Genomic DNA, 24,867 nt, shown 5'->3' with positions numbered 1-24,867 from the left:
ACCTGACCACAGCCACCTTTCAGGGAGTTGTAGAGAGTGATAAGGTCACCCCTGAGTCTCCTTTTCTCCAGGCTGAACACCCCCAGCTCCCTCAGTCGCTCCTCACAGGGTTTGTGTTCCCAGCCCCTCTCCAGCCTCGTTGCCTCCTCTGGATGCGCTCAAGCTCTCAACGTCCTTCCCAAACTGAGGGGCCAGAACTGGGCACAGCACTCAGGGTGTGGCCTCACCAGTGCTGAGTACAGGGGAAGGATGACATCCCTGCTCCTGCTGGCCACACTATTCCTGATCCAGGCCAGGATGCCACTGGCCTTCTTGGCCACCTGGGCACACTGCTGGCTCATGTTCAGTCAGCTGTCACCAGTACCCCCAGGTCCCTTTCTGCCTGGGCACTGTCCAGCCACAGCACCCCAGCCCAGAGCATTGCAGAGGGTTATTGTGGCCAAAATGCAGGACTCGGCACTTGGCCTTATTAAATTCCATCTGACTGGACTCTGCCCATCCATCCAACCATTCCAGGTCTCTCTGCAGAGCCATCCTACTTTCCAACAGATCAACACACAGCTTAGTGTCATCTTAAAATTTACTTATGAAAGAGTCAACACCCTCACCCATGTCATCAATAAAGATATTGAACAGAACTGGCTCCAGCACAGGCCCCTGAGGGACACCACTGGTGACTGGCCCCAGCTGGATGCAGCACTGTTCACCACCCCTGTCTGGGCCCAGCCATCCAGCCAGTTCCTAACCCAGCACAGAGTGCTCCTGTCTGAGCTGTGGGCTGCAGCTTTTCCAGGAGTGTGCTGTGGGAGACAGTGTCAAAGGCCTTGCTGAAGTCCAGGTACACAACATCCACAGCCTTTCCTGCATCCACCAGGCAGGTCACCTGGTCATAAAAGGAGAGCAGGTTGGTCAAACATGACCTACCCTTCTGCTGGCTGGGTCTGATACCCTGGCCATCCTGCAAGTGCTGCCTGATGACACTCAATATAAACTGTTCCATTACCTTACCTGGTACTGAGGTCAGGCTAACTGGCCTATAATTACCAGGATTTTGTTTTGTATTTCAAGTTAACCACAGAGAGCAGATTTTTTTCTAAAAATAAATCTTGAGCTCTGTACTGAAAAACAATGTAGGTTGATTATGTTTGTTTGTTGGGGTTTTTAAATGTTGTCACATTCCTTTGGCACTCTTTGAAGATGCACAAGTTCAATTGCTTGGCCCCTATGCTTACTATAAAACACTTTCTGATAATATGAGGATGACCTTTCGCCACAGAACTGCCATCCCATGAACACCATCCATCCCTAAGTCCTTTGAAGGACATATCATAACTGAAGTGGGTCATCTTATTGACTACATAAAGATTCTGAAAGCAGTTACTCTGCTTCAGGCAGAGCACAAGAGTTGCACACTGTGCTGGACTACTCATCAGCGTTAGGTGTTTACTAAGAATTCAAAGTCTTTTTCCAAGAGTTGGCTACCTCCAAACAGATTCCAAATGAGGGATGTTGTCACCCATGGAGTATGTTTTTCTTCAACCTTAATTAGTACCACGTCAAAGAACACATTTCATACCCAGTTTCTCGGTTTCTGGAGAAATTTCAGTCCTCCAAACTGAGGGTTGAAAATCAGTACCTTCACTCCAGACCCATAAAAACTACAAAGCCTGATTTTTAAATCACCTGCCTACCAGATGAGGGGTTCCAATTTGCATAAGTCATCACTGGCACTCAATAATGCTCTACTGCACCTGCCTGGAGAAACACAGTATATATCCCCAAAAGAGGACAGTAAATTTCCAATATACAGAGGCATCAAAAATACAGCTAGGTGATAAGATCAAACAGAATGTGTAAAAGGTACAGATTCAGCTAAAGAGAAGATTTCTAAAGGGAGATACTTTTTCCTTTAAAATTAAAGCAGGTCAATACAAATTGTCCAGGTCACCATAGATCACTGTGTGGCTATGCAAGTTCTCATTTTCCATAACTTTGAAAATTGCTCTCCAAACTATAATGTCAAAATACAGCATTTTCAATAATTACAAGCAAGGTCACAAAAGCATTCCTCTGTTGAATTTTAAAAAATTCAACACATATGAAGGATGGATCAAAATCTGTCAGTCCTGAACCACAGAAAAAATCCCAAAGTTTGATAATCTGGTTCCAAGACTGGGCAAATTTTTGTTATAGCCAAGAAAGGACATGGCTAGGACCCAGAGATTACTTCATACCACCTCACAATTTTTGGGAGGGAGTGGGGGAAGGGACAGGGAAGTGCTACCTTCAGGGTTGGCACAAAGAAAGCAGCCAGGTATTGCTGATTGTCAGGGGGCTTCTGTGTGAATCATTCATTTCTTGTACCACCCAACCCACCCACCCCCACTTCTGTTAGCATTGTTGCTGTTGCTGCTTGTTTTCTTATTTCACTGCTGTTTCCAGTAAATATTCTTATCTCAATGCATAACCTTCACATTTTTTGCCCCCAGTTCTCTTCTCCATCCCACCACTGGAGCAGGAGAGAGAGGCAAATGAGCAGCACATGGTTTGGAGAGTCCCAGTGGGAGCACTAAAGTGGGGAGTACCATTCCTAAACTAAGACATTTGATCAGCTGATTTTTTTTTCTGTTTGCAGGCCAAGTTCAGATACATTCATGAACCAATAAAAAACACCTGCAGAAAACTCAGATTTTGTCCTCAGGGTAACATGCAGCTATCCTGATAGCCTTGTCTCCCATGAGCAGGAAAAGTGATTCAGACTCTGCTTGGATTAGCAAAGGTGAATATTGCTTCAAGGTTGTTTCACTAGGGATTGAAACAGTGAATGTCACAACTCAAAATGCATTGAATTTCAGTCCTTGCACTTAGGAGTCACATCTCTTCATCTCAAGGCTGTTACAGCTCTCTCAAGCATCAGAAGTCCACAGCAATTCTAACCTTGTAGCTGACACAACAGCATCCCCCAGCTAACTAAGCTTTCTAACTAATGCACAAAGGCAAAGGACCTTCTTGTCACCTGTGCTGCATAACAGCTACAGTCACTGAACTAAATAAGCTGAACTAGAAATGCCAACCCATCTTCTGTGCAATGAGGATGCAGTTCTTACAACAATTTGTTTAGTGGTTGAGACCTAAAAATGTTTTAAATCACATTTGGCTAGAAGCCAAAAATTTCAATTGAATGAAATGGGAAAAAAATAAATTATACACACTACTAGCAATCTGCAATTTTCTCTCTCTTGGAAAAGTTTCGCACAAGTCTTAGGAAAAAAACCCACTGCAGCTATCAGTACAGTACACCCACTGGAACCAGGAGAGCTTCCCCCTGGGAGTTCTCTGCTTTTAAACCCCTGTGTTCTCAGAGGCGTATCCATGTCCTCAGCGGCCACACCAGGTGCCAATATTCAAATTTCAGTGCTGATTGGTTTGACCACAAACTCCCAAAAAACACACTTCCTTTTAAACCAGGACACTGTGCAATAATGTTTAGGCAAAGATTGTTTGAAGATAGCTATTAGCTTCTCTGAGCAATTACTTGATTACAAACCTTACTAATGTTCATCTCCTTTTTCCAGGATTTCATGACAGTCTTTAAAGCAAGCTGTATGTCCAGAAAACTTTCAAATTTTGACCTGCTCAGTATAGAAAATAATTTCATACTCATCTGAGACAGGACTCTTCTGGGCAGATAGATTAGCAAGTAATTTAAATTTGATTTAACTAAGGGACATGATTAAAATACAGGGTTGTTTTTTCAGCATATGGCCTGAATTGTATGCACATAATAGTTTTACATGTGCAAATGACAGTAAGTTATGCAGACTGTCTCACAGTTTGCACATGCGATCTTAATTTGTGCTCACAGAAAGTTCCCACATGGAGTTGCAGAACTGCAAATTATACCTGAGGTCAATGGAAGCTCTAAGAACTTCATATCCCTTCCATAAAGTACCATGGACAGGCACCAGCTGAAAATGCTGGACCTGCTCTCCAAAAAGTGTTTTGACTGGGGATTATTTGGTTTATTGCCTCTGAGAAAGACACCTGCATCACCCAAAGTAAAATCTGAGTAAAGTCTCCCCATGTTGAAGTGTTATTCCCATGAACTCTAAGCAGTGCTGCTGAGGTAGCCCAGCAGGTCAGATGGATACTACCAAAAAACAAGTGAGCTTCCCAGAAAGCAGACTTCCTGGTCTACATTTAGAGTAAAAGTAGGATGAAAGTCAAGATGTTATGTGAGTTTTTCTGATGGTCTCTTCTGTGCTGCTCTGAAAAGGAAGTATAATTGTATGTAGAATTAAGTAATGGTAGAAAAATTTCTTCTGGGAAATGATGCTGATGTACTTGTTTGGGGAGACTTGTGAGGAAATGAAAAGTGAAAGTATTCAGAAGAACTTGCAAAGTTCTGTTATCTCCTACCTATTTCATTATAGGAATGAAGATTGATTTTAAGTACATCTATATAGCAACCAAAACAAAACTCGTCCAAAGCTAACCATGGTAAAGAATACAATTTAATAATAAATAGTGACCCAAACTTAATAATGCAATCTGCTTATTATGGAGAAAGAACTTACTGACTCTTGACATTCACTACAAACACAATATATACATACCCTCATCAATGTGGCTCCTACAAAAGCCACCATGCAGATAGCCTAAAAATAGGCTAACCATCAGATAGCTTGTTTTAAAGCTGTTCTCACACAGCTCATGGGAATTGTAGCCATATGCAGGCTCGTGGCTCAGTCAAAACCTGGTCCAATATGTAATGGTGCTTTGAACCAGGGCTGAACAAAGTTCATCCCTCATTCATTTTTACCCAAATAGCACTCACCATCAGTTCAGCTGCACAAAATGCTGATGCTAATTCTTTCCATTATAGACAGGCCGTAGGGTTTTAAACTGCATCCATCAATATATGTGCATCTATCCACTCTAACATTTTAAGACAGATTAGGTCCTTGGCTTTGAAGCTTGCAATTATAGTTGTCATATGATACTACAAATAATGTACCAAATTTTTTTCATTTGTATAAGCATTCTAAAGGAAAATTGTAGAAAACTTTCTTTTGAAGGGGACATTTATACAGAATGGCCACTGAGTACATAAGAAAGATAATGTTTATTCACTGAGAATTCTAATCCTCAAATTCCTTCAGGAGCTTAAAATTTTACCTAGCATAAAACATGACTGTATTACAAGTAGCATGAAAAAAAGGAAAAAAGAAACCTTTTTTTTTTCAAATGTTATATATTTGGTTAATTGCAAAATTTCTTGCAATTAAATTGTAAAAATTGGGAAAATGGTACTTAGGATCTTTCCAACCATAATTAACATTTTCTCCTGTTTTGCAATTAATTAAAAAGTCAGAAAACTGCATTACTAAATACTGCTTGGATATTCCATATCTAATTAGTCAGATATTGATGTTCTGTTAATAGAAGTGTCCTGCAGAAAAATACTTCACAAATACAGCTATTGGAGGAATCCAGGCAGGTTCTTCATAAGAGCCGTGACAACCCTCAGCAAATAAAAATACAGTCAAAAGTTACTTTGTATTTACTGAGGAAAGAGTAATTCTGGGGAAGACAAAAAAAGGGCAATAAGGGGAGAGAGGGTACATGGGCTAATCATGTCAGAATTGGGGCCCAAGCATTTTATTTACTAAGTGAATTCAACTATTGCTGTCTACACTAAGACTCACTTTACCACACAAATGATAAGCAAAAGTACTTCTGTTTAAAATTCTCTGTAATTCTGTAGTATAGAATTTAAGAATCTAAGAAGTAGCAAAGCAGGCATGTTTCTTAAATTACTCGCTCCCATTAGACAAAGGAAGGAGAGTTGCTTTGTTTTATGATGGTCATTTTTTCCAGTTCCATAGATGGATGCTGTCCAGTGCCAATGAGCAGAGTGGGAATTTGGGGACTGATGCCAGTAGACCTATATTCTACAAAGAGCCAAAACTAGAGGAGCTTAATTAATCACAGTCAAGTTGCCCATTAGAGAATCAAAACCCCAGAAGAAATTCTCATAACATCCTCAGTATTTTGATAAAACACTAGTAGACGTCAGCAAGTATATACTTCCCACTCCTCAAAGGCCAGGACACAGGGACCACTGCCACAGCTACAACAATGTTATGACTTAGAGCTGTACACTTAATGACAGGCAGATGCAGTGAGGACTAAGGATTGAAAGATTCTCTTGTAGGCATCAGTCTTGCAAAGGACAGAAAAATGGGGCTTTTTATCATTGTTAAGCACCACAGTCCTGAAAGGTCATGCTAAGTGTCACTGTCACAAAAACACTTCATAAAAAGTATGCCTCTTTCAGGACTTTGCATTTGGTTTTTTTGCTCTGAAACTCTCTAAGTACATTTCTACACACATTCAATATATGGTCATTAATTCTTGTGGAAACGTCTTCTCTCATTTCCCCGTTACATCACAGTCCAATAAGTGCTTGTTCTGAAATTAACTATCCTTCTGGATCAGGGTATCAGCAACAAAACCTGATCTGAGAAATAAAATTTAGTTAAAGTCATGCTCCTTATAAACTAGAAGGAAAGCTGGAAGCACCCTTTTCAGACCTACATTTAAAAGATTGTTATTTCTTTCTTATTAACATATATATGTAACATATTATACATTATTTTTTATTATTAAAAATCTCTGATTATTTATTTCTGTTAGAATTATCAGAAACATTAAATCTAGCTTAAAGAGTTTGATTAACAGGCTCATAACTTGGGACATATTTCAGACTTCAGCTTAATATTTCATGAGGCAGCAGAGGATTTTTTCACACATCAGGATTTTGTATTAGACTACATCATTAAACAAGAGACAAAAAAAGAAAATAAAAGTTTTAGCAGAAATAGCCTCCAATGTTAATTAGTTTTGTTATTCTTGCATATGATGCTACTATTTTTCCTGTTATCTAGCAATAACATAGGTACTGATATGTTCACAATTATGGGACCTACATTTAGGCATTGAAATATAAGTACTCAGTTCAGTTAACTAAATCACAGCTTTGAAAAGACTTCCCAGATCAAGTCCAACCTTTGCCTGATCACCCCCTTGTCCACTAAACCACAGCACTTAGTGCCATGTCCAGTGACTTCTTGAACACCTCCAGAGGTGGTGATTTCACCACCTTACTGGGCAGCCTGTTCAAGTGCTTAACCACCCTTTCCATGAACAAGTTTTTCCTGATGTCCAACCTGAACCTCCCCTGACACAGCTTGAGGCTCTGTCCTCTTGTCCTGTCACAAGTTGCCTGTGAAAAGAAGCTGGGCCCTACCAAGGTACAGGCTTGTCAGGCAGTTATAAAGAGTGATAAGGTTTCCCCTGAACTTCCTCATCTCCAGGTTAAACACCTCCAGCTCCCTCAGCTATTCCTCATACAACTTGTGCTCCAGACCTTCCCCAGTTTCATTGCCCATCACACCAACATACTTCTTGTTGGGAGGGGCCCAGAACTGAACACAGTCCTCAAGGTGCAACTCCACCAGTGATTAGTGCAGAGGAAAACATAATTGACATGTTATTGATCTGGTACATTACTATAGAGTCCATCCAAACATCTTAAATATTTTGCAACATTTCAAATGTTCACTACAAATTGTTAAAACGCTACCTTAAAGGGAAGCTATTCAACTCAATCAACTTGCTGTGATTTGAAGTACAATTTAGTTGATCCAAAGTAGACAGGCATTTTAAAGCAAGCCGAATCACTTTCTGTTACCATCTTATTGCAAAGTTCCATACCTTCTTGGTGATCTCTCATGGGCAGCACTCGCAGCACTGACTCCTTCTTCTCCACAGCACAGCCAACAAATTCCAACTCTCCTCCCAACCAGCTAACCCACTCTTTTCTAGCACTTGTCTTCTTATTGGACACAGCTGTGGCCTATTAAGAGCAGGCCTGTTCCTAATCTTTGGTGATTAGTACAGCTGCAACTCCTCAGGTGTGAGACTACCTTCTGCACTATCTTTATTTTCTTACATTCTATCCCTCCACAAACTTTCTAGGTCTATTGATAAGCAACAGGAATCGAGTGCCCAAACAACCATCTAGAGCCATCTGAAATGCCCAAGAGAAGGGATCAGCAGATGTAATGCAAGCCATTTTGCATCTTATCCAGACAGGGTTCTGCAACCATCTGAAGCAGCACTTGGAGGCCAGACAAGAGGTTTTAGAGAGTTTTAAATTATGTTATACACCTGAACCTACCCTGCATCTCCCTTGACTAGGAAGCTAAAGCACCCACCTCCCATTGCAATTGGACGCCTATTTTAGGTGTCAGTCTCAAGCTGAATCCTGCCTTTAATACCCTATTTTGGTAGGTTATGACCAAATTTCCAACACCTAAAGCCAAGCAGCACTTCTTTAAACTTCACAAAGCAGTAACAAGGTGGCATACATAGTATTTCAATTTTGCAGAACATTGAAGTCTCTAAAGGAGTTTATTTTACCATTAAAATAAGATACTGTCATTTCAAATGTAGCTTTGCAAAGGTTCATTATCTGACAACAAAATAAATCACAATTAAAGGTGTATTTACTTTTAATTTTGTGTAGCTTGTGGTGTTTGGGGGTCTTTGAAAAAGAGAGGGAGATGTCTAAAAGGTGTTCTTTTCAGGTCCTGTATGCTGGCTCAGGAATTTTATTTGATGATGCACCATTATTACTCCTCTCCAGATACCAGGAGATTTAATACATTTTTGAGCAGAGGCTTCAAGATTAAAAAGAATAACTTCAAAAAATAAAATTACTACCATATGTTTGAACAGGCAAGGAAACATAATACTATGAGACCTGTGAGACTGCTGCATCTATCCGTATCATTCCAAGTCACAAAATTTAATTGCTGGAAAAAGATTTTCAGGCCAATCAAGTAACACAAGGGGGTGGTAAAACACAATTGTAGCTGTTGTCCAGCTTCTGGATATGATAATATCAGTGAAAAGGTAAATTCCAACCACAACTTTTATTAGTGCTGAAAATGCTGAGAGGTGGCTTCACCTTCACCCTTTCAGTCAAAATCAGCCACCCAAAGAGCTTTTGTTATACGAGATTCTCAGAGTGAATTTCAGAGTATCTGCAATGGTTATGTGAAGGGCTCGACTCTCTTTTCTCTGACAGATCTAGGCCATCTGAGCAGGTTTTAAACCTCCTTCGTCACCTCTGAGACTGAAATTAAAAAGGAGGTATGCAGTACTCAGTCTGAAAGCTTTATAGTATTGTAGGCTAGCAGAGAAACTGAACACATGAAACTAACCATGAAGGGATATGATGCTATTTTAAAAACCAGTTTTAATGATTGCAGTGTCTGTTGCTGAAGTCCTTTAGCTTTTTCTGAAAAAGCTACTGTGTTACACAGATCTCTGAGCAACTGCAGAAGTCAAACCAATTCAGGGCACCAAATGGAAGAGGTAAGCTGAAGCATAAGATAAAAAGAACCGACTGTATTTTAAAATCCACTTTATATTTGATTTTTAATATTAAAAATAACTTTGGATTTAAAATGTTTCTGTCTGTTTTATTGAACCCTGACCACAAATCAGTTTGACTCACCAAGGTAGCCTGGTGTTGAAAGTCAGTGGAATGGCAAAATGTTAGCTATGCTCGAAGACAGATAAAGGACTAGAGGCTTGAAAGCATTCAAAGGTATGAGGAAGTGCCCTCAAATGGCAAAGAAACAGAAAAAATTAGATCTAGTTCAGGAACCATTACAAGTTCACTGCATATTATACTGGAAAATTAAAATTCTCACAGAAAATTACTACTATAACTTATTATGCTGATAAAAACAAACCCAAGTTGTGCTCCTTCATTACATCACTACTTAATGTAATTGGCACTCATTCATTGGAGTGAGGGGTATTTAACTTAGAGATCAAATTTTTTGTAGAAGAATGTATTTATAGGTAAATAAAAGTTTGTAACTATTAATATGTTGCTACTAATCAAAGACATTATTTCATTCAATAACAATTCTTTAAAAAAAGAAAAAAAAACCACCCAAAAATGTAGTAGAACAATAAATTCAGGTTCATTTTTCAAAGGAAGTATTTCTTGGGCAGAAGCCTAAGTTCTAAGTTTAAAAGTGTTTAAATTAAAAAAAGAAAGGACATGGACATCCTCCTGTTCCCCAATTGTGGTTTTGTTTTCTTCAATGCTAGAAAGCATTTACAATAGTTAAAATGAAAGGCCTTACAAACCAAGCTTCCATAGAAAATCATAGGCAGACATTCTTTTCTACAATGCGTGGTTAGACATTTCTGGGAAACTCTAATGAAATGTCTTCCAAAAATATTAAAAGAGCATAAAACAAAAATAGAACAGAAGGCAGAGTCCAGGTACAGTTTCTTTCCTCCAAAGTGGAAACAGCTACTCAGTGCCTGGACATATTTGCATTTGTCCTGTAACAGTGCTATGTGAAACACTGTCTGCCACTGACCAGCAGAAAGAATTTGACAAAGTATTCATCAAAGTACAAAGAAGTACTTTTCTTACATTCTCAGTTCCTTCTTTTGTTAGATTGTAGTCCCACTTGTTCTCTGACTCTGGCCATTACTGAAGTACCTTAACAGAGAAACTTTTCTTCTCCTTCACAAAAGAGATCTAATGAATAAAAACTGAAAATCTTTACTAAGATCAGACTCACTGGAGAACCTCAGCAACAGCTGATAAAAACAAAACAGAGAAATTTTTTGTCCACTATTCTATTTCCTTTTTCAGTGGGCTCCAATCACTTATTTCATGACAATGAATTAAGTTCAAGAATTCTCCTGATCTGAGGGGAAAGGAGAAACTAAAGCAAATGATGATTTTCAAACAATAACTTCTACCAGAAACAGTCATATTGTGGGAACCACCTTATCATTATATAGACAGCTCCATCATCCATTTCCCTCTGCCTTCAAAACTACCTGAACTCCACAGCCCACTCCTGATCTAGGAGCATATTGTATATACAGCAAAACCATGTATGTTTGTCCTATGGTTTCAGTTGACAATGTAGACTGTCACACAGCTATTCATACGTGGTCAGTGCATAACGTTTTAAGGATTGTTATGCTTACAGGGCTGTAAATGTATTTTACATGCAAAGGCAACTGCATGCTGCAAATAAAAAGAAAAAGAATTATATCTGTGGAGGGGCAATAATTTAAAGTCATAATGGCCAGGACAGCAAACGGAAAAATGTTATTTTCAGGTGTTAGATAAAAATTATACAGATCTTCTGGTCAAGACCAGAATACACACAGAAATTAGAAGAACCAGACAGCTGTAAATTGTCTCTCCAGGAAGGAGGCCATAAATTATCAACAATTGCTTAGGACACTAAAAAGACACAGAGACTGAAATCTGCAGCTCATAGAGTAGCTGTGGACAAAGTAGGAAATCAGAGCTTCTTACCTTTTCCCGTAAAACGGTAAAGCTTAGGAAGGATTTGGTATATGCAGACTATTTTATCTCTTTGTTTAATGGGTAGGAAGTTTGGGAGACTAAAAAACATTTTGCTTTCAAAATCTGGCTTTGAATCACCTGAATCATTCACTAGTGAGAAATATTTTATTATTTCAGCTGACAGAACTAGGCCTCTCATGATAAGAAACCAGAAAAGATTGCGACTGAACTGAAGCAGTGCTGAACCAAAAAGTTCCAGAGAAATGAGGGGAGACATAAAGCTATCTGCTTGACTAATTACTTTTACACTTAGCTATTTTCTCAAACAGGGGTGAAAAGGTGCATAAGGCACAGGTAAATTGTGACCTTACAATATCCAAGACAGAAGGGAATAAACAACATACCCTTCAGCTACAAAGGTTACAAGGATTCTACATAATACTAAACTTTCACCATATTTTTCAATTATATGTATCTTGTATTCATTTTGAATCTGCATTTAACATGTACAGATTCAGAGAAAGGAAATTTTCTTGCAGGAACATTTTCAATATTGTTCCCACAAAGTAACTGTGGGAAAGAGGCATGAGCTCCAATATGCAAACAATGAAGGGAGTCTATCAGAGACTGTTTTACAGTAGCTGGGACATTTCTACCAACTTCCATGGCAGAGTGATGGATAAGTTTTCCTTCCTTTAATAATTTCCATATTTTTCTTAAGTGGAACTCAAAGTAGCCAAAAACAAAAATATTAGCATTTGTGGAAAGATTATTAGGATTTACCACAAGGTGATCCTTTGGCAGGTTGCATATACATTTAGTTTATATCTATTAACTAGGTATAATCAACCACAATGACAAAACCAGGATTATACAGCCTGCATTAGTACATATTATTAGATTTAATAAATGCACAGATGTAAGGGAACCTTACATGTGAGCCACAAATGTTGAACTCACTCCTTCATAGTAACTGAGTCAGCTGCAATTTTTGCCAGCTGGTTATTAGACAACCACTTAATTTGAAGAATTATCCTAACAAACAGAATATTATCCTTACCAAAAGAATGTATGAGAATAACACACAAATTCAAAAATGTCCAAATCTTTGCAATACACATGGAATATTATTTGTGTTTGTGTTCAGGTTTACTCAAAGCATTCTCATGGGTGAAGAAAGTGTATAAACTAATTTTTTTCATTTAGACAAAGCAAAAACCAACTACCCAGCTAGCCATGTATCCACCTTCATTTTATGTTTTATTAAAATAGCATATGCAATAGCCTTGTCTATGTTATTGATGACACCATGGTGGCTATTGGACTGATATAGTGGTCTCCAGGAGTTTCTAAATATAAATGAATCCTAATGAGATAATCCCTAGTGCATGTAGATGGAGGAATGCTATCTAAATAATGCCACTTCTGTTGCAGAATTGGTTTCAAATTAATTGTTTCTTTCGAAAGCTATAATTATCAGGAGGAAAGCAGTTAGAAAAAATGAAGTTAAAAAGTGCATAATGTCTAATAGCTCATTAAATAGAAAATACATTGTAAATTTGGGAATCAGAATGACTTGCAGCTAACTGTGAGATGATGGGTCATGCACATGAAAAGAGACTTTTCTGGCAGGAAAGCAATTTGGTAATGCTGACTGCAGTCTGCATTTACTTGACATTCGGAAAGATCATATGACACCAATGCAGATGAGGTGAACAGTGAAGAGAAAAGGAAGGGCAAGGAGAACCAGAGGAGAAAAAGTTAGGTTATGAGCAGCTGAGACATGATGAGGAAAGAGAGAATATGAGTGTCATTACTGGGTGTTCAATTTTTCAAGTTGAAAATGCTGGAAATGGGAACAAGGTGTCATATTAAAGAGATTTGAGTATTCAAGCAGCTATAGCAATAGCTGAGTCAACATTTTTCTTACAGATGTGTTTTATGAAAAGTTTATTTGATGAATAATTAGCAATTTTTAATTTTTCTTCCAATGAAAAAACATACCAAGTGTGTATTTACTCAGTGTCAAATATATCTTCATAATAATGCAACAAAACAAAGCGAGTCCAAAGACTATTTGAAATACTCAAGAATAATTAAGCTGCTAAAAAATCCTTAAACCTAAAGAATTATACCACAGCCCCAAAGGGAGAGAAGCTCAGAATATCTGATTTAGGCTTAAATTTTCTCCTAGTACATTTTCCATAAGCAGTGACCCCAACAATTACACAAGGGGACGCAGACACGAGCAGAATGGGAGAAGGCAGCTATGCACTTGCGTGTACACAAACAGGTGCCTGCCACGCCAGCCTGCACAAATAGGAGGGCTAAAGCTGCCTAAAACCTCTCAGAGTCATCTAAAGGCCCAAGGTAATGTAGAAAGAGCTGCAAGCTGAGAGCTCAGAACACATCTGATACAAAAGCAGTGTACAAGGAAGAAAGTTACCCAGAGTTACATTCTTTTATGTTGCTAGGCTTTGGTCACAAACTGATCTATGTGATAAAACAAAATCTGGAATAGGATCACCAAAAATATTTCTAACAATGTACTGGTTTTAGCTGGAATAGCATTACATTTCTTAATAGTAGCTCATTGTGTTTCAGATTTGTGACCCAGCCATGGGTAGGGCCACAATAGAGCAAGTACCCCCCTGAATGGGCTGTGGTCTAAGGATAAGGCCACATCAGAGCAGTGGAGCACACCTAACAGTGACCACAGCTGTGGATTATTCCACACGGCAGCAGATACACCCCTGAACAGGCTGTGGTCTATGGATAGACCCGTGCTGCAGCAGTGGCAATCAGAGAAGTTCACTGCAATGTAAAACCCTATGGCCTGGTCCAAAGGGACCAGGGATGGAGACTGCAATAGACTTACATTTAAATTCCCATAAGTCCCTATTCGAGTTGCATGTTACAGTAAGTTCTACAGCAAGAACCACCCAAACCAGTTGAGGATAAGCCTTACAGCAACCAGTGCAAGTGCAGTAGCGACCCAACCTGAGCTGGCTTTTGTGTCCAGTAACTCCACAAAACAACCACCTCTCCGCTCCTGAGTGACCACCATAACAAACAGAATCCAAGTTAAGGACTAGATAAACTCAATTGGCATTTTATGGACTATACACTGGTGGGCCACAGACTAAAGGAATAATACCCGCATATATTAGGGAGTGAGAAGGGAAAAGGGGTGGTTAATGAGAGGATATTGGACAATACGGGACTGAAGTGTGATGCAAATTGTAAGAATTAGTGGTAGAGACTGTACTGGGTTTGGCTGGAAAAGAGTTAATATTCTTATAGTAGATTTTAGGTTGCTGTTTTAGATTTGTGACCAAAACAATGTTGATAAAAGAGATGTTTAGTTACTGCTACACAATGCTTAAACAGCATCAAGGCCTTTTGTCTCTTCTTCACATTGTTCCACCAGTGAAAAGATTGGAGGTGCAGGACTGCTGACCCCAAATAGCCAAAGTGATATTTCATATCATATGAGGTCATTCTCAAAGCCAAGGAAGGGAAGAAGCAGGAATTGCACACATTTCACAAGTCACGGCTACGAGTGAGGGAGGCCTGCTTCCCTGGAGATGGCTGCACCCCTGCCTGCCAGTGCAAAGTGCTGAATTAATTCCTTGTTTTGCTTTGCCTGTGTGTGCAGGTTTTGCTTTACCTATTAAACTGTCTTAACCCACAAGTTTTCTCACTGTTACTGTTCCAATTCTCTTCCCCATCTCACTGTGAGGGAGTGAGCAAGTGGCTGAGTGGGCTGAGCTGCCTACTGGGGCTAAACCAGAACAATCACAATGACAATGTTTATAACCAGAATAATAAAATCTCATTGCCATAAAGGAAAATTGAATCTGCATTAGGGAAAAAAACTCCAACATTTCCTAAATCAGAAGCTCAACCAGGATTCACAGCCACTTCTTTATTTGAACATCCTTTGCACAAATACCAGGGTAATGCCTTCCTTATAAAGGTTTGGACACTTTGGCAGTAATGCATTTTAAATATTACCTTAATTCCAATGCAAGGTTTATCCCTTGTGAATCTAGACTGAACATAAAAAAGCAGGATCATAATAATGAGAAATGTCAGTGTACTGGCTGATAATACCATATCTAAATTTATGGCATGTGATGTTTGCATATAAATACAATATTTCTTGTGTCTTGATTCCAGTAAGCCCATAGAACTGAACTTATCTCTCTGTATTTGCTGCTGTTACCAGATCTTAAGATAAACCTTCCCATCTTGTTTAATAATAGCTTATTTGTTGCAATGCATAGATTGACTTTTTTTTCCCAAAATTCACACAGGTAACAGAGTCTGAAGAGAGGATATACTCCAGTAAGAGTATTCTTCTCTTTTAACGGTGCTGAAACAGATCCTTTTTTCTGCAATTAGGCTCTAAACATGACCTCATTTCCTGCACAAATACCAGAGCCTGATATGCTTAGTCAGAAAGTGATATTTTACTTTATTGCCACATCAGCAATACCATATTTGAAAACTTACATTATTGTAATAGTAGCCTCTAACTTTATAATGCAGAGTACCCATACACCTGTAGAATCTTTCTGAATTTTGCTTGCTGTTATATAGTCTCTCTTCTGAATATAATGGAATTGAAGCTTCATAAAAGGTGTTTATTTCAGTGGTAAACCACTGAAACAAAGCTCAAGTCTTAAATTTATACCCATGATACAGACACAAACATAGTTATCAAAACAGCACCCCACCTACATTCCTTCAGCACAGGTGAGTCTAAACAGTTAGAAATATTTATTCAGGCTCACTTCAGAAAAGACTTAAATCACATAATTAATTTGATTGGTCCCATTGAAGCCACACCAGCTGAAATGTCTCAGATGATCACACCTCAAGCTTTGCCTCTCTGCACATCCTAATTTTTCCCAGATGACTTTTGGGACTTGGACACTTCTACAGTTCAAACTGAACTAAGACTACTAATTCATCTTAGATAATCCATGAGACAATGGTACCCACTTTCATCCCTTACTGGAAAAGATCCACATTTCAAACAGTGTACAACATACAAATAGCACAGAAAGACATTAGCTTTCCTCAGAGCCATCAAGCCATTCTATGTGACTTTGCAGTATCATTAAATGCAGTAATACAATACCCAGTGAGAAAATATCATTGAGCCTAGAACCTGAAAGGTCAAACAGCTATCTTAAATGGGAACAAACACTGGAAGTCTCAACTGAAAGGGGATCTAGAGTACATGGTTTGGATGCAGTGCTCACAGCTCTCCCAAATGCACGGTCACGAGGCCGAAGGCAGCCCCTATCCTACGAGTGAATGACTGCATGGTACAGTTCCACATGGTGAGGGGTGAGGCAGGGACAGCCTGTAACCAGGAAGACAGTTCTGTATAAAGACGCTCGGAGGAGCGTGAAAATCCACTGGGTAACCCAAGGGCTGAGCCACACCCTCTACCCTGTCCATGACACAACCTGTCAGACAGAGATGAGGGAGAACACCCGCTGCATAACTGACGGCTTTGTGGCAGGATGGATCAGAGGCCACAGCTCGGCCTTATCAATATGTGATGCAGAAAATGCAGTGAGGGAGTAGAAGAAATCCAATATGAGAGTATCACTGCAAATGTGAGAGACTAGTCAGGTCTGTGCTCCCGTCTCTAAAAGAGCTAGTGTGAGACTGCATGTCACTGACAGATTTATTTTAGAAATGTTTTATATCCTGCTTTTAAAAGTGAAAAAAAAGCAAAAGCAGTACACTAAGCAATTGCAGTTTGGTTCTTGCACTTCGGTTCTTGCAAGTAAAATAAATATGCAGTACTGCAATACTGCCTCCTTGCATTTCAAGAAAGAAATTGCTTTATTGAATCAGGATGGTGGTCTGTCTTGTCCAGTACCTCATCTTCAAATACTGGACCTTAATATAGCAACAGAGGAGGCAAGAAATATTCCACAGAGAGAGAGGCCAGCATACAACCAAGACTAAAAATGTATCTATTTTAAAAGCGTTTGATATTTACTGACTCATTTATTAATATTTTGCTATTTATACAACCAGCTAGGTTTGTTGAACTGTGATTGTTTATTATTTACCCATGAAGTTTGCCAGTGTAAAGCACCTTCTGCCACATTAGCTTTGATTTGTGGTATAGGCATAGAAGATTACCAAACACCCAGGAGTCAAAAAAAGCTAGGTGTGCTTTCAGCTGAGTGCTAGCCTGTACCGTGGCTGTCCCCTTGGCATTGTTAAAGGGATGCTCACAGCTGAGGCGGCTGTATAGAACACTGTCCTGGTGCCAAGAGACCTGTGTTCAAGTTTCCTATTACAAGATCAGCAAGATGTGAAGTGAGGCAACTAGAAAATGCAAGCTATGAACATAGCACAGATTAGGAGGTTTGATAAACTTCAAAAATGAGGGGGAAAAGCATTTTCTAACCTTTTACACATGCAATTATATAAATGATTCTTCCAGCCCACAAAACATATAGGACCTTCTCCTGTAAGTGTTTAGTTAAGGACTAAGGATCAAATCCATACAAAGCATTTTCCAGTGCTACTTCAAGCAACAGCTTGAAGTGCATTCTACAGATCACTGTACCAATGTATTCAGACAGAAGAAAAAGCTCAAGAAGCTTTTTGCAGGGACTTCATCCCATTTTATCTAACTACGTAGTGTCATGCCATACCTGGTAGTTTCGTTAACTACTTTAACTAGTAAAGCACAAGGTCTTTGCTTTCTCTTTTCTATCTCCACTGTTTTTCAAAACACATGACATGAAAGAAGCTATATGAAGATGCCTTGAATTGTTTATCTTAAAAATGTGACTGTTCTGCAGCAGTAATATGAAAAGGTACATTAGTTGGCCATTATTGTTTTGTTATCTCTTTTGATAAATAGCTCACTACATATGGTAAACAAGAGTGGCTGGCTCGGGTATATAAAGAAACAAAGCATAAACCCCACTATCTTCCCAAGTTCCACAAGAGCAAAAGGAGATAGCTCTGTAGCTGTCACCAGGAAAAATGAACAACATTTCTGTTGATGGTTCCACATTCATTCCTATGTCTGGTGAATGTTATATATCTGAACTTAGTCATGAGGAGAAGTGTTTCAAAGTAAATATTAACAGTTTATAAAACCAAATCAATGAGCCAAATTTCCTGTTGAAATAGCCCTAAGAGTGAACTTCTGTTTTTAAAAAATATTTCAAATGTCAAAGTGTGTGCTTACAATGGACTCTGTGAAGCTGAGTATACTATGTAATTGTTTGACCATGCTAAAAAAAATAATAGTAAAACAAAGCACAAGCAAAATCCTTCTAAGTAATACACTCTTAAATTCAGTGATCTAAGGATAACGGAGCAAATACTCCAGCTGGTTTAAAATGTCAGAGCTGCAACTACGCCAAGGGAGCAGTGAAAGTCTACATCAGTTGGGGATAACCCTCAACACAAAAATGGTCATGAACAGGGACAGGTCAGTATTCAGTTCTGCTGGCATAGGACCCTTCTGTTACACTCATCCTTACACAAATTTTGGCTCAATGTCTTCAAAATTCAGCATTTCAAAAGGTAAATGAAAAATATATTTTCTAATAAAAAGCTATTGCTACTTGAATTACTTGGACATGCAATAGAAAAATTATGAAAGACATTTAAATGAGATGTTTAAATACAGACTGGAAATATGAAACTGAACATTAATTAATTAGATTGTAGGGTCTTCTATTGGTTTAGCCTCTGTATTACCATGCAGCCTTTGTTTACTGCCATTTATCTTCTTTGTTTGATGACATTTGACTAATAAATACATTGATGAATTGCATCTGTAAATGCCATCCATACATCACAAAAATAGGATGTACTCAGTGCTTCTGGCACACTGAAGCTAAAAGATTTTGTTTTATTTGAAGTTTCAGTACTTAACAAAGGAAATATTACTGCTCTGCTGGATAAATTTCCTGATTTTTATTTTAATTTTCAGTGAGCAAACAGCTGCAGAATAATGTGACTTAATGAAGCATTTCTAATAAAATCCTGCAGAAGATAAAACAGAGGCATAGAATCACTTGCTCACTGATAGTTGTATCATTCAGAATAATTTTTCAAGATGGTGATCACATTTCTGTGTAGATGAGTATTAGGTATTGTAATTTTCAGTCTTCCAAGTCAGTGATTTCCTTTGGTGAGATAACTAGTTAGCATTGTAGCATTACTTATTTATAGTAAGCAAAACATACAACATAATAAATGTAACATCTTTCTAGTACATTATTTAGGCTTTACACTGGTTGGTAAGTAGCAACACAGACAGCAATAGATTTTGGTGTGAAGATGCTCAGATCTGAAAAACTTCATGGTTATATTTTGCTTACCAAAAACATACTGCCTGTATTTGTAAAGATGTCCTTTATCAAGTCTGTCATCACTTCTCATGAAATCATGAAACTTCTTGGCTGCTACATTTTTCTCTGCCATAACAATTCAGTATAAAGTATTATTTGCTTTATGTAAATCTGATAGGGCTCAATGAATCATCACTTTGCAACCTGCCAGTAAAACAATCTCCAATATCCATCTGTACACACATCTATTTACTTTCATTCAGAACAAGTTTTTCATGTATTCCCCACCAGAATAATCAAGTGCACTATAGGCATCTACACATAAATCTGAGATCCCTTAGATCGTGAGACAGGTAAAAAAGTTACCCCATGTCCAGTATGATTGAAGATATTGGCAGCTTAGTCATCATTCTCTGATTAAAACAGCAAGACAGAATCCAGATTTTATCTCAGTCACCCACTACCAGCAGTGTATCTAAAACTAATACCACATTTTTGAGGGATCTTCTATATACCAAAAAATATACAGAACCAGTGAGTAGTAAATCTGATTTGCTGTATCAACTGAGCAAAGCTTTCCACTGAAATTACAGTACTGAGGTAGTTTACATTTATAAGAATAACTACTGGAAATTGGGACTATGTGAAACAAAACCCACATGGTTTTCAATACTGCCTCATCAGCATCAGCTCTCTGAAATAAAATATTAACAGTGAAATTTATAAGAATTACTTTACTACTGTTAATTATACACTCACAAAACAATTTAGGCATCAGTATGAGATGACAGCCCAATTAATGTGAAAAAGTATAATGAAACTTGCACCTTTGCCACCTCTGTTAAAAATATCTGAGTATGCTCTTTTCCAACTTCAGCTAAGCTATCCTCTTAGCATCACTGAACTATGTTTCAAGTGTGTACCCAGCACTACAGGAAAGAATCTTAATTTCTCAATTTGACTTAAATTAGCCCATAAAGTAGCTTTAAAGTGTTAAACATATAGTAGGCTGAACGCTAAAGTCTGAAACTAGTTGGTAAGACAGAGAAACCAGATAACAATTATCATTTAGTCAATAGTAATTTAAATGTATCCACTGTGGTGCAAAGACCCTATGACCTGGAGTGCTTTATGGGGTTTTAGAGAAAGAGTTGAGTATGTTTATTATTTAAATTGACAGTTCTGCAGGAGTCAAAGCACGGTTCTTTAAATACTGAGCCAGTGTCTACTGGGGGGAGGGTGGTAGAACTGAGGTACTTAAAAAAAAACCACAACTGATAAGCTCCAAGCAGAAGCTGGAAAGAGAGAACTGTAGCTACACATATAATTTAAAATGCTTTAGGCAATCATTTTAACTCCTGTAGGAATGAAACGTACAGAAGAGCCACGCGTGGCAATCCCTAACAGGGCAGTGCAAGCTCTTGCTCTTTATTATTTGCATTGATTACCTGGTGTCCGATCCTACAGCTCCACAGGAATAAAGCAGGTTATTTTAAAACTTTCTCTGCAAAAGCAACGTGGATAGACAAGGTACGTTTCATACTATATATGCACAACTTGAAGAGCACTACACATAGAAAGAAACGGAGCCACGAATCTTCCCTTTAACACGTTTTTTGCTTGTTTTGTTTTTAGAGGACGCATAAAGCCACTACCCGCTCTTCCAGCCGTTCTCTTGCAGGCGGCTTATAAAGCGTCCGGGCACAGTAACCCCCAAGTGCCCGAAGGTCCTGCGAGTTAGCGACCACCCGTTCCATAAAAGTTGAAAACCAGGTGGATTCCCCTTCTCCCCCCCGCCTCCCTCTCGGCTCTGTTGAACTAATATTTTAAGTAAAATCAAAGAAAAATAAAAGGGAAAACAATAGCCTTGAGAATCGCCCGGCGAAAGGCTGTAGCCGGCTGCTCCAGTTGCCCAGCAGAAGGACGGCAAAGCAGCTCTTCTTCACATGCGGCTTCGTCCGACTTTAGGGCAGCGGGAGGGCGCAGCCGCCTCGCACACCTCACACCTGGCCCCGCCGCGGCCGCTTGCGCCCGCCGCCAGCCCGCGGGGTCTCGGCCAGCCGCGAAGGTATCACCCCACCAGCTCCCAGACAGACACACAGACAGACACACGACCCTGGAGCGCTCCGCTCACCTACCTGCAGTCCCGATTCTTGCTAGAAATGCCTAGCGATCGGCCGCCTCCCGTCCGGGGGGAGCTCCAGCCTTACCGCCCGGGCATCGCCGGCACACGCCCCGCGCCCCGCCAGCGCTCGGGGCATGGAGCGGCGCCGTGCCGCACTCCGCTCGGCTCCCCTCGGCTCGGCCCGGCTGGGGCAGCAGCCGTCCGCAGGGCCCGGCTCCCTCACCCCGCCTCTCTGGGAACACACCAGGAATCTGGCTAAGAGATGCTAGAGGAAGGGTGAAGTAACTGGGAATGGAGAGAAGACTTGAAGTGTTTCTTGTGCACGATTTCAGAGTATTAAAAAAGGAGAAAAATAGAGAGGACGAAGTATGGTCGAGCTAATGGAAAAGCGGAGATGAGTAAGTCCTGCAGCCCAGTACGGCTCCGGCCCCTACGCCAGCTGAGCGTGGTCCCGATTCAGCCCCGCCGGCAGAGGAAGGAGGAGAAGCCGGCGCGTCCTGCAGCAGTCCCTCCGTTAGAGCATCTCTGATTGGTGTGCCTTCCACACACAGCACGAATTCCCCCTCCTGCTGCCTCCTTCTCTCTCTTGGGAAAAGTAATTGGAGAGCGAGAGCTTCACCTTCAGCAGTAGCAACAGCAGCTTCCCGCGCCCAACCTGCGCGCACCGCACCGCACCGCGGAAGGGCGCGGAGACGCCCCGGGCGCCCGGACAGACAGAGGCAGTTCCAAGCGCGCCCTCCGCGGCGGGGGGGAGGGAGGAGGTGGAGGGAGGTGGAGAGAGGGAGAGACGCCCTTCTCCTCCCCCGTATTTATCCGGCCACTCGGGGCTCTCCTCCCCAGCCCTTATGAGGGAGCAGGTCCCAGCGGCCGCTGTTCTGTCTGACCGAGCAGCGCCCGCCGCCCCCGCACGCTGGGCCTTGGGCCGCCTCCCCCCTCCGCCGCCCGCTCCGCTCTGCAGCGCAGCTCTCCCTTCCCTTCCCTTCTCTCCACTCCAAGCGGCGGGGCGGGGGTGCGAAGTTGACGCCCAGGCGCGTGTGGCCGGGGAGATCCCCGCGGACCCGGGGCGGCCCCGCCGCGCTCCCCCGGGACCCCTCTGGCCCTGCGGCGCGAGGCTGGGGCACCCGGCCGTGAGGGAGCAGCCGGGCCGGGCCGGGCAGGACAGGGCAGCTGCCCCGGGGAAGGGGGGCCGCGGCTGCCGGAGCAGGGGCAGGAGGGACGCGGCGGCGCCGGCGGCAGCCAAAAACTGGACTGTGTCTCCCTCCAGAGGGAGAAGGGAGACACGCACGGCAGCTCAGGCGGCGGGAGAGCCGAGGGCTCGGCCGGGCCCCGCTTCCCTGGGCGGAGGGGTGGCGAGCTTGGTCCGTGTATCTGCCCTCGAGAGGTTGTGAGTAAAGGTAGTACGGGCCAGGTGCTAAAGACCTCTTGTTTCTCTTAAGACAGCTTTAAAGACGGGTGGCAGGTCGTGGTTGTCTGCCACGACCATTGAATACTAAGGGGAAATTTGCTGAGCAAGGATAATTAAAAGCAGATTATTGTAATTTATTTTGCTGTATTCTCTGCCGTTCAAAAGGTAGTGCAGAGAAGTGGAGGGGAGAGAGCTAAAAGAGGTGAGAAAGAAACCTTGTTTGTTACAGTGACATCAGTCAAGTCCTCAGTTTTTTCCTATAATTTTGGTCTACTTCTAGATTAAATGGGGATGGATGCATGCAGCATTGAGAAGTACTGATATATCTGATCATCTGTTGGGGTTTTTTTTCAACTCTACAAGCCAGTGTAATGGCCAGTTTTCAGAAAAGAACCTTTAGCTCTGTTACCACATCTTACCTGATGTTCAAAATCAGCTGTCAGAAACAGATGAGGGAAGGGTTCTCTTCTTGTTATTGTCCATGCTAGAGTTCTTCCATGCAAGCAAACATCTGTAGAATGTTTGAATTTTTTTTTGAAAGCAGACCTAAAGATCCATACAGTCAAAAAAACAAAAAAGGGGGGGGCAAAATGAAGACTTAATGTGGACTACTCTGCATGCAGTGATGCAGCTTTAGGATGAAGTACAAAGAGGCTGGTATTGAAAGGGCAAGTTAAAAGTAGCCTGGTATGTGACTGTCACAAGCGCAGTTGCAGAAAGCACTGCAGTGCACACGCATGCCGGATGCTGACTGCAGCTGAATTAAAAGGCTGCTGGTTGTAAAGACAAATATGGTCTTGTCTCATTCATTGGAAGCTGGTACAATAACTTCAGAATTTCCCTATTTGGTAACCATGTTTCTAGATTTGCAGACAGCTAAAAAATAATTTAGAGGGAACTGGAAAAAGCCAAGATTGTGCGGCTATCGGCACCACAATTTCAGGAAAAGAGATAGATCCAAAGTCAAGTCGATCCACAGGGGCTGGATGCTCATGCCCCACTAATTCCAAATGACCAGGGGTCCTGAATACATAGTGGAAAGGGTAATCTTTCCAGCTCCCTGCCTCAGTGTGGGACCATAGGTATTGCTACTCCATGAAAAGCAGTGAAAGCACACCAGAAATACAACTAGAGCAATTAAAATGCAACTACAGTAGCTGTGCAGTGTAGATGTGGCAAACACCCTGTTGCTATAGGAGCACATATGTCTATTTTACCTGCATGCACCATTACACTCAAGTTGACTGCATGTTGTAAGACCAGAGCAACCTGGCGGTTTCATGTTGGTGTCCTGCTGTTGCAGAAAACTGGTAAATACATCTGTCGACACAGAACTCTTATCACCATGTTGAAACAAACAAGTCCTATGCAAACAACCAAAGAAAAAGTAGCAGACAAAGCAGTAAGTAAGCTGACCTGTTTGAAACCCAAGAATTTTGTCAGTGAAAATATTGAAAACTGTAGTCTTTGTTTATGTCATGATGCTGGTGCACATGAGCAGTTCCAAATCTCTTCGTACAACATCTGAACAAATCTGCAGTACTCACACACAGCT

General features: G+C 40.8%; 1 protein-coding gene across 2 annotated transcripts in view; it reads right to left on the bottom strand.

The window, feature by feature from the left end:
• TAFA2 (TAFA chemokine like family member 2) overlaps positions 1–22,768 on the bottom strand; it is a 181,727-nt gene extending 158,959 nt beyond the window's left edge. Inside the window, exon 1 of one of the 2 annotated variants that reach the window (XR_010783702.1) lies at positions 21,921–22,767. The gene's annotated coding sequence lies outside the window, so the exon portion shown is untranslated. Of the gene's footprint in view, positions 1–21,920 lie in introns of both variants that reach the window. The other variant, XM_066550217.1, reaches the window with a different exon arrangement.
• Between the last annotated feature and the right edge of the window lie 2,099 nt (positions 22,769–24,867).

The sequence above is a fragment of the Molothrus aeneus genome, chromosome 5 (assembly GCF_037042795.1).
Source record: "Molothrus aeneus isolate 106 chromosome 5, BPBGC_Maene_1.0, whole genome shotgun sequence".
NCBI classification, from domain to species: Eukaryota; Metazoa; Chordata; class Aves; order Passeriformes; family Icteridae; genus Molothrus; species Molothrus aeneus.
The sequence above is the reverse complement of the archived record's forward strand: the minus strand, read 5'-3'. Positions and strand labels throughout refer to the sequence as shown.